The sequence below is a fragment of the Hylobates moloch genome, unplaced genomic scaffold, assembly GCF_009828535.3.
Source record: "Hylobates moloch isolate HMO894 unplaced genomic scaffold, HMol_V3 SCAFFOLD_2, whole genome shotgun sequence".
In the NCBI taxonomy this organism is placed as follows: Eukaryota; Metazoa; Chordata; class Mammalia; order Primates; family Hylobatidae; genus Hylobates; species Hylobates moloch.
The window spans coordinates 92,438,462-92,448,381 of record NW_026652277.1 but is presented as its reverse complement, the minus strand read 5'-3'; the positions used below and the strand labels follow the sequence as shown (position 1 = coordinate 92,448,381).

The 9,920-nt window shown below is 38.2% G+C and overlaps 1 long non-coding RNA gene across 1 annotated transcript; it reads right to left on the bottom strand.

The window, feature by feature from the left end:
- Positions 1-563: 563 nt before the first annotated feature.
- Positions 564-9,489, bottom strand: LOC131382770 (uncharacterized). The gene is made up of 3 exons (XR_009212362.1): positions 9,424-9,489; positions 3,561-3,699; positions 564-635 (listed from the first exon to the last, which is right to left on the bottom strand). It is a non-coding gene; the product is annotated as an uncharacterized LOC131382770 (long non-coding RNA).
- Between the last annotated feature and the right edge of the window lie 431 nt (positions 9,490-9,920).

Below are 9,920 nucleotides of genomic sequence, written 5' to 3'. Positions count from 1 at the left end.
ACTGTATAATTCTGGAAATGTCTTTATGTTTTACATCCCAATGACTATATTACCCAGATTTAGGGATTCCTGTGGTGGTCTTTTGTCTCTTTAGCTTTGCTTCTGACTTTCTAAGCCTCACAAAATCTATTCATACTTTGCTGCTTTGCCCTTAGGTTTTGGCATGTTACTATCTTGCACTCAAGTAAGGCTCTGAATGACTTGTGGCTGATATTTCTCAGTTCAACTATTGTGCCTCCAGCTTTTGGTTTCTGTGTAATTGATCCACTTTAGAGGAAATATCTTTCTACCTTCTTTCCCTGTTCCCAGGCATTGGAGAAGCACTGTTGTGCACTCATTAAGGGCCTGAGGTGCAGGAAGCTCTCTCTGCCCTCTTGCTGTGCTCCTATTCTTCTGCAAGCTACTGCATGTGTTCAGTGAAGGTATTGTGAAATAAGACTGGCAACTGGGTGTGTAAGTGCACTCTCACAGATCTCCTTGGAATCTCATACATCAGGCTAGCCACACATAGCTATTAAACCTTTATCAGAATTTTGGCTAGCTTCTCCTTACCTCTGTCTATAGCGGGTTTGTTCTTTCTCCTTACATGTCCACAGATTTTGGGTTCTTCTCTCATAGAAGGGGCTTTTCTCTTTCTGGAATTTAATTTATTTAGATTTTGTTTTAGTCTTTAGCAATCTAATGCAAAAAAAAATCATACCTTTATAACTTCTCTGGCTTGTTTCCTTTGTTAGGGGGAGAGCAGTGGTCTCTTGACTTTATACATCCTAACCAGAAGCTCTCATATCTTTATAATACATTTCTTTTCTCCTTTAATTTTTCAGGGTTATTTTTGATGTTTGTAAACAATGCCAAATATTGATATTATTCATCATGTATTAATAAACAAAGATGTGGAACTTAATCATAATCACATAAATTAAATTATAAAAATTTTTGGCCAGGCATGGTGGCTCATGCCTGTAATCCCAGCACTTTGGGAGTCTGAGGCAGGCAGATCACGAGGTCAGGAGATCAAGACCATCCTGGCTGACACGGTGAAACCCTGTCTCTACTAAAAATACAAAAACAAAATTAGCCACGTGTGGTGGCGGGCACCTGTAGTCCCAGCTACTCGGGAGGCTGAGGCAGGAGAATGGCGTGAACCCGGGTGGTGGAGCATGCAGTGAGCCGAGATCGCACCACTGCACTCCAGCCTGGGCAACAGAGCGAGACTCCGTTTCAAAAAAAAAAAAAAATTTAATTTCAGGAAACATTCAAATAATTATTTTAGGCGTTACCATAACTAAGCAATATGAGTATGACTGATGCCTCTTCCAGATCTTAAATCTTTTAATTCAAGTAAAATCCATTACTTTTGATTTGTTCTGAAGCAAATTTTTTAAAAATTACAACTGAAACACCCTTCTTCATAAATACATGCAAATAATCTTTTTATATATCTTCATACTTAGTAACCTTTTATTATATATTAGTATGTATTATATATAATATTTTATATACACACAAATATTTATGCCTTCAGTCCTTTTTCTGTCTCTCTTCTAGAACTTCTACCATTTCCTAAATCTCTATGACTATAGAAAGACCAAAATAAGGCATTATGTTTAAGAGAGAGAGTGCATGCAAGAGAGAGCACGCACAATATATTTAGTAATTTTATTTTCTTTTGTAAAATTGCTACTATTTCTTCCAAAGATCAATGAATATTCCACAGAAGAGGTGCCATTACTTTAAGTTACCATGTATTGCTCTTGTGTATAGATATTTAATCCTCTATTGTGTTCATGGTTCTTGTTTATAAGGTTTGCTGCTCTTACATTAAAGGAAAACATGTAAATGTTATCAAAATACTTTTAATCTGTAGAGTAATTTCACTGATTCAAAGTGGCTAATTTGTGGCTGTAACCGAAAAATCAACTGTGAACAAATAATATTTATTCTGGTGCCTTTCTTTATGCAAGAAATACCAATTATTCTGGATTAAGAGTTAGTCATAAAATAGTATTACACAGTGGGTAGAAGAGTCCCATATATATACACACGTGCATGAACAAGAAACATATGTTCTGTCGGATAGTACAAATAAGGCTGGGCATCTTAGTTGTAATAACGTGACTCCAAATTTTTCTAATCAAAAGTGAAATGGATTGGTTAGTGCTGGTCATGCTGAGATCAATAGATCTATCTTATTTTCTTCATATATAAAATCTTATTCAATCACAGGTAAAATGGCAATACAAAATAACATAAGAGCTCTAATAAAGTCTATACCATTCATTGCTTTTTGATATGAGCTGCTTTATATTCTGATTATGTTGCTGCTATAAAATGAACAAAGAGTAACATGGAATTTGATAAAGACAAGAAAACTTTTATTAAACTTTTACAACAGTGAGATAAATTATTCATACAATTGCATGAATAATGGTATCCATGCTGATTAAATCAGCTAAGAGGAAGCAAAATATTCACGTGCATGGCATGAGTTCCATTTTCAAATAGTTCTGAAATGAAAATGCAATATAAAACAACACAGTAGTTGGTCCCCCAAAAATGGAAAGAAAAAAATGTGGAGTACAGTATTAATTCAAAAGGGGAGAGAAAAGTTTAAAGCACTTGCACTTCTGAAATCCACTAGCCAGAAGGAATGTTCAAAGACAGAAGAAATAATCCACAACTTCAAAGGAATTTAATGAAAGAGAAATAGCAAAGATGATGAGGGTGCAAGAGGGACAGACCTAGGGCTTAGAGGAGGGAGAGAATGAGTATTTATCCAATGAACCATTCATAGCCTATTCTATCTGAGGCTTGAATAAAATAGGATTCTCTCCAAATTAAGCTGTTGGGCACATGCCAGCATTTTGGGATGATCTGAGAAAGAAGCTGCTGCCGGTAACAAATGAGGTGTCTTCTACATCTCCCCTGCCACATGTTTTGAAATTTGTGACTATCACTTGTCCTTTCATCAAAATGTTCGCAAAAGGAAAGTGTCAGAGTTCATACTTCTCTTTCCACATCACTGAGCACATGAAATGGAGGAGAAAACCCTTGCCACCCACAGAATTCCAAAGAGCTGAGTGCATGCTGCAGAACACGCTGGAAAAGTAGGAAGAGAGAAAAAATAGCTCATAAATGAGCCCAGTGGAGAAGGGGGGAGGAAAAAGAGGCATGGGGGGAAAGAGACTGACCAAAATGGTAAAATTCCTTACCAATGATGATGCACAAATCCACCCTCAGAAGGCAGGGGTGCTTTTCACTAGTGAGTGGTCCATCTGATGAGAGTGATTGACATATACATGTAGGGAGGACTGGAGACCCCTAGTGTCTGTGGGACTCCCTGTGAACCTTCACCCTTACTGGCTGCTCGTGGCCCTGTCCATTATGATTGGCTGGTTTGGCTGTCCTGATTGGTCAGTGCCTGTGCCCTGTCCATTCTGATGGGCTGGTTCAGCTGTCCTGATTGGTCAGAGCCTGTGCCCTGCTACCTGTTCCTTACAATAATTATCACCTCTGTTCTTAGTCCAAGCCGCTGAGAGAGCCCCGAAGCATTCTCTCACCACTGAGGGTACCTCTCCAGTTTCTCCCTGTGTTCCTCCTTCTGTGCTGCCATGTCCTCCTCCCTCCTCATTTGCCTTCTCTTCTGACTAGATGTTCATCTTTCTGGAGGCATCTGCCAGTCTCTGGGGTCTCTTAGTCCTCAGGAGTAAAGACAGAAAGGTAACCCAAGAACATGCACTTGAACTTTGTTGCTCCTTAGGAGAGACATAGTGTAATGTATACTTATTTTAGTCTTACCTTAACTTTCTTTTGAAAAAAGCCATCTGTTTTCACCCAAGTGCTTCTCGTTTCTCTGGTTTCCAAGGCTCCCCTTTCTTTTGATAGTAACAGCCAGCTGAGTTCCCAACCTGCCTGACTAGGAATTCTAGGGCTGTTCCCCAACATTTCTGGGAATCCCTAGTGAGTGTCTAAATGCTGCATAAAGCTTCTCTGGCTTCCACTTGTCACTTGCTACCAGGGACCACCACTCTAAGGCCACACCCCACCAATTATCTCATTACTCTTTTCTAAGCTGCAGCCACTATTCCTTTATTTCCCAAACACAAAGATATCGTGTTTGACAAAGTAAATGAAGACTTGTAAGACATGATAGGGGATTTATAATACAGAAGGGAGCACCACTTTTAAAAGTTTGTATAAATTTAAGGGGTGCAAGTGCGATTTTGTTACCTTAATATATTGTGTAGTGGTGAACTCAGGGCTTTTAGTGTATCCACCACCAGAATAGTGTGCATTGTATCCATTAAGTAATTTCTCATCACCCACCCCCCTTTCACCCTCCACACCCTTCCTAGTCTCCCATGCCTATCATTCCACACTCTATGTCCATGTGTACACAGTATTTAGCTCCCACTTAGAAGTTAGAACATGCAGTATTTGGCTTTCTGTTTCTGAGTTGGGAAAAAGAGTTTAACCTATCACTGTCAGAGTCTATATTATTTTTCAAAGGACCCCTTTGGTCTCTCCTTCTTTTCCCTGACAGCTGCCATAGTGTGGCGCCCAACCATTGTCCCTAGTTTCTTTCTTAGGTCCTCTCCTCCTCCTAAAACATAGAGCCCCAACTCCCTATATCTGGGCCTATAAGAGGAAACATTATTGGATATTATAATGGTCCTAGAAGTGTCATTCTATCCTCCAAGAAGGCAACCATTGCTTGAAAAACAAAACAAAACAAAACCAGAACACAGAATGTATAAATTCCATTCAAAAGTATGGCATTTGAATGTTTCACCAGTCAGAACTTTGTCAAGGAATAAGTAAATTCATTACACGTGCATGACTTTAAAAGGCCCTACAGAATGGTCTCTCTCACACAAAGCAAGACTCTGCATGAAAGACAAATTTCAGCTCAACCCTTAGAGTCTCAGAAAGTTGGGAAATCTTTACATCCAGTTTCAAGGACACCACCTCTTACACGTAATGGGTTTTTAAGTGATGCTACTGCTGAAGAGAAGATGAAAATACCTTCATTAAATAAAAAACTTGTAACATAATGCTGAAACAGAATTATTCAGAGGCTAGTGATCCCTTTCTTCTTCTTCATTTTTATTTTTTGAGATGGAGTCTCACTGTGTCTCCCAGGCTGGAGTGCGGTGGCGCGATCTCAGTTCACTGCACCCTCTGCCTCTCAGGTTCAAGTGATTCTCCTGCCTCAGTCCCCTGAATAGCCGTGATTACAGGCGCATACCACCACGGCTGGCTAAGTTTTGTATTTTTAGTAGTGACGGGGTTTTGCCATGTATGCCAGGCTGGTCTTGAACTCCTGACCTCAAGTGATCTGCCCGCCTCAGCCTCCCTAAGTGCTGGGATTACAGGCATGAACCACTGTGCCCAGCCCATTTCTTCTTATACACCAAACTCTACTGCCACTAGTGGTGACTCTGTTATGTCATGGTGCTGCCTCTAAGAAAGAAGAATGACCTTTCTCAAATTATGGAGCTGAAGTAGAATTTCCTTCTCTCATGTTATCATGTTAGATCTAGTGAGTGTGATAAAATTAAATAATTAACAATATTTCTTCAGTCCTACATGTGCCAGGCATTGTGCTGGGAGTTTAGGATAAAAAGATAATAAAAGTGAGGTCACTATCTTTAAATTGCTTCCAGTCCAATAGGAGAAACAGACTTAGAGGTACATATTATCAATAGTGAAATTGTATATAGGGTACAATGAATGCATTGTCAGTTCTGGGAGGGAGAAACAGAGGAAGAAAGATCTTTATTGAGTAGGTCATGTTTGAGTCCTGTTAATAAATGGTGCTTTCCAGGAAGACAATGTTAGGGGTGTTGGGGGTGCATTTTCAGATGTGTCTACAGTGAAGTGTGTGACAAAGCATGCATGTGAACCCTTGCCTAATTTTATCGGACAACCTTCAACTTTCTCCACTTACTGGGACTCTCCCATTGTAACTTAATGTTTCTAACATAATATAACATGATAGGATTTGGAGATGATAACTTGTTAAAACCAAATAGAATCAGTTTTAGGGTTCAGAATGACACATTCCTGCAGCAGGTGAAGGGATTCCTCCAACTTTTCCGTCCCATATCCAATTCTTTATTGTATTGTACATGCTACTCTCTCTAAATGCTAACGATAAAAAATCAAATCTATGACCAATGTGGGAGAAAATGAAGATGGGCTAATTATGTCAGTGATAGATCTACATTTACTCAGGAAAACCATGACTGAACTAAATTATGAGTCCTGTCTGTCAAACTGCACAATATAGAGTCAAGTTGCTGATTTCAGAATTTATAACATGTACTGTTTTTCCATGTGAACTTATTCATAGAAGGGAAAATTTTTAAGATGCTATCCCAATATAAATTTATAAATGCTCCACAGCTTGAAACATATTTCCACTATGTAAATACAATTTATGAAGGGTGTGATAATTACTATGCATTGCATATCTGTATCAAAACATCTCATGTACCCCATAAATGTATACGCCTACTATGAACTTATAAAAATTAAAATTAAAAATTAAAAAAATTATGAAGAATAAAAGCTAGGTGAAATGTGTCTAATATACTAAATTTCAAATGTCCCTTGTCCTATGGTAGAGGTCTGTAGAAAATTCTAGAATTGGCATGGGCTGTATCCTTCACTGTATGTAAGTGTGCTAGTTTCTACTATACCTGTGATATTTTAATGAGAGATCCAGGTCTCATCACTAAAGAAATGGGTTTTGGCTCACACCTCGACTATGTATAAACTGAATTTTCTTAGTGTCCATATCTCTGCAGTGTCTATTTTTAGGTAGAAATAAACCTGCGTCTAATTGTGATTAAGGTAAAAAGTTGTGGAAAGCAGTGAAGAAAGGGGTTGCTCCCTTTACAATTAACCAGTCACAATATATTCAGCAGTCTTTATATGCTCAGTACTTTGCTAGGCTCTTTGAGAGATGAAAGAGAAAAGTTGGTCAAATAGCAGGCCATTCTTTTATCCACATCCCTTTTCTGGGTTCCCATATCTTTCAGTAAAAATCAAATGCTGGGGGGCACTGCACAATTTGTGCTCTAACCCCTGTATCTCAATGTGACCCCATTTCTTTCTGCTTTTCTTCTAGCTTAGGGCATTTTGACCATACTGAACCCCTTGCTTTCCTCGGACATGAGAACATTCTTCTGCTGTGGAGGGCTATGATGCTGGTCTTTCCATCTCCAAGCTCTTTTCCCTGATATCCTCATGGCTTACCTCTTTGGGTCCTACCTCAAATGTCATCTTAGTAAAGGCTCCCCCACATGGTATTTAAAATTTCAACATAGAACCCCACCCCCATTATTCTGCACTTCTTTCTTCATCCCCTGCTTCAAATTTCTTCATTGCCCTTATCACTATCTATCATACTAAGTATTTTTTCTCTTTCGTTTATTGACTCTCCCTAGAATGTAGGACAAAAATCTTTCAACATTTGTTCCCACTGCTGCATGCCCAGAGCCTGGAATAGTACCTGGCACATCATAGGAGCTCAATGAATTGTTAATTCAATGGATAAGTTTAGTTGCTGCTCTCAAGAAGTGTGGTGCAAGGCTTAAAATTGAGGCTCAATATTATGTGCTGCCTTGACCTATGGTAAAATTGGTAGGATCTCAAATGGTCTAAGCATTGTTCCCACTCTTGTTCCTGTGGATATCGTCCCCCTAGTCAAACAACCCTCCTTATCAAACAGTCTGGATGCATTTCCTGCTTATTTCTGACTAGTGGGTTCCTGTTGTGGAATTGTTCAAACAAATCACTCATATACTCTCATGGGAGTCGGGGGGCACCTCATCCTCTTAATACTACAAAGCCTGCCTCCCACATTCCTTGTCATCCACTCTGTTCCTGAGCACAGGCTGCATGTGACGCTGTTGGCATGGTGTGCCTCTCCCGTGGTCTGTGAGTACATATGACTAATACACTGCTGTTGGTCTCACTTGTCCAGTGTGAAGTATTATGTGTTTGGCCATTCCCATAACACTACAGAGAAATCCTTTCCTCACCAATGGAGTGAATAGGAGGCAATTTTAAAATGAGGAATTGCAACATAGTGTGTGAGGCAAGATATATGCAGGAATCAAGAATAGAATTAGGAGTGTCCAAGCAAGTGGTAAATTATGTGATGCTAACTGAAAGTACCATGAAAATTCAGAAATGTTTGTATACATAAATAATTTTAGTTTAGTAAGCACAATATTTAATGAAAAAAGTTTAAAGACTTTGAAATAGGAATAAAAAAAGATTAGCAAGTGTTCTATTTAGTGCATTCTTCTGGGTTATCTCTGCCTTCCACTGTCTTTGGACTACTTTACAACTCAGAAAGTTGTAGAAAACTGGTAAAAATGCATATGACTCTTGTCCATAGAAATAAAAATTAATTATATCTGCTAAAATGCAATAGTCTATTGCCCTATGAACAGACCCACTTTGCATCTGTTTGTTATTTCACTTCAAAGTTCCTTACTGTATATATATTTGTATGAATGGGTGTATATATCTATATATATCTCCTTGGGATGCTTCTTTGAACTAGTTGTAACATTTTCCTTATTAATTGATGAGTGAAATAAAGTTTGTGACACATGTTCATTTTATACTTTATAAGAGTCATTATTTTATCCTTTAAACAATCATCCTTTAACAATGCCATTTCTACCAAAACATGAAAAATAGTGTTTTTTATCCTTATTCTTGCCATTAGCCAGAGAACACTTAACATTTTGAACAATATGGTAAATTATAATGAAATTAAGCATGGGACGTTATGATTATGTCTACCTGAAAGCAAACATCTGGATGAAACATGAACATTTCAGGCAGCCAAAATTCAGATGGCTGGATCTCAGTAGATGAAACATCTGGATTTTGTGAATTGATTAATTTCCATCCGGCTTTTCTATTTTGGCTTCATTTAGACATAGCTTTTGTCCTGACCCCAAACTTTTTCCTGGCACTATGCAAACAGCATTCTGTGTTGTGTAGAAAGAATTTATATTTATTTTGTTTTCTACCTTTTTTCATGCCTCCACATGGCATACAAGATAATAGCCTCTATTTTTACTTAATTATTACTTAAAACTATTGTTTGAAGCCATCAGTAAGGACAAAGGAAAATAAAGACTAGTTTGTGTTTGGTGTACCTGAGAAGTAATTTTATTCTGGTCTTTGGCCATGCAATTATAGGGAGACCATTTCATTTATTTTTGTATAATTGTGTGTGTTCCCCTTACATGAGAACTATTTCTGCTACATATTCCTCTATACATATACAAACAAAAAATGTATTTTGTATTTAGCGTCACATTCCTGCAAAGAGAAAAATAAGGAAAAAATCTGCAAAACATTGAAGACTCATGACCCACTTTAAAAACATACCTGGATACATCACATGAACTCAAGACCATGACGATGGAGGAAGGTAATGACCCGAAAGTATAACTGGACCTGAAAGTACAATGGAGCGTTCTTTTTAGTTCCTTGAATATTGATTCTATGTAGTCAAAGCCAAACTGTAAAATCGATGACTTACATTTGTATTTTCTATTATAGATTTAACACTTGGCAACTCTTACAACAACAACAACAGCAACAGGGAAAAACAACAACAACAACAACAACAACAACCAAAGAGTGCAAAAAGAACTAATGCAGTGAGGTGTCCCAGTTTATATTCAGTTCCAGTTTATATTCAGTTTTGTCAGTTTGACCTTCACAGGTCTGTAATTACGGTAATCACAGAGCACTGAACGTGCTAACAATCAAAGCATCCCAATTTGAACAGTTCAACAATAGCCTTTTTAATAGGGGTAAAACCGTGCCAGAAAAACTGCAAGGCTGCTTCAGCCTTTTCTGAAGATGCTGGATAATGGGGA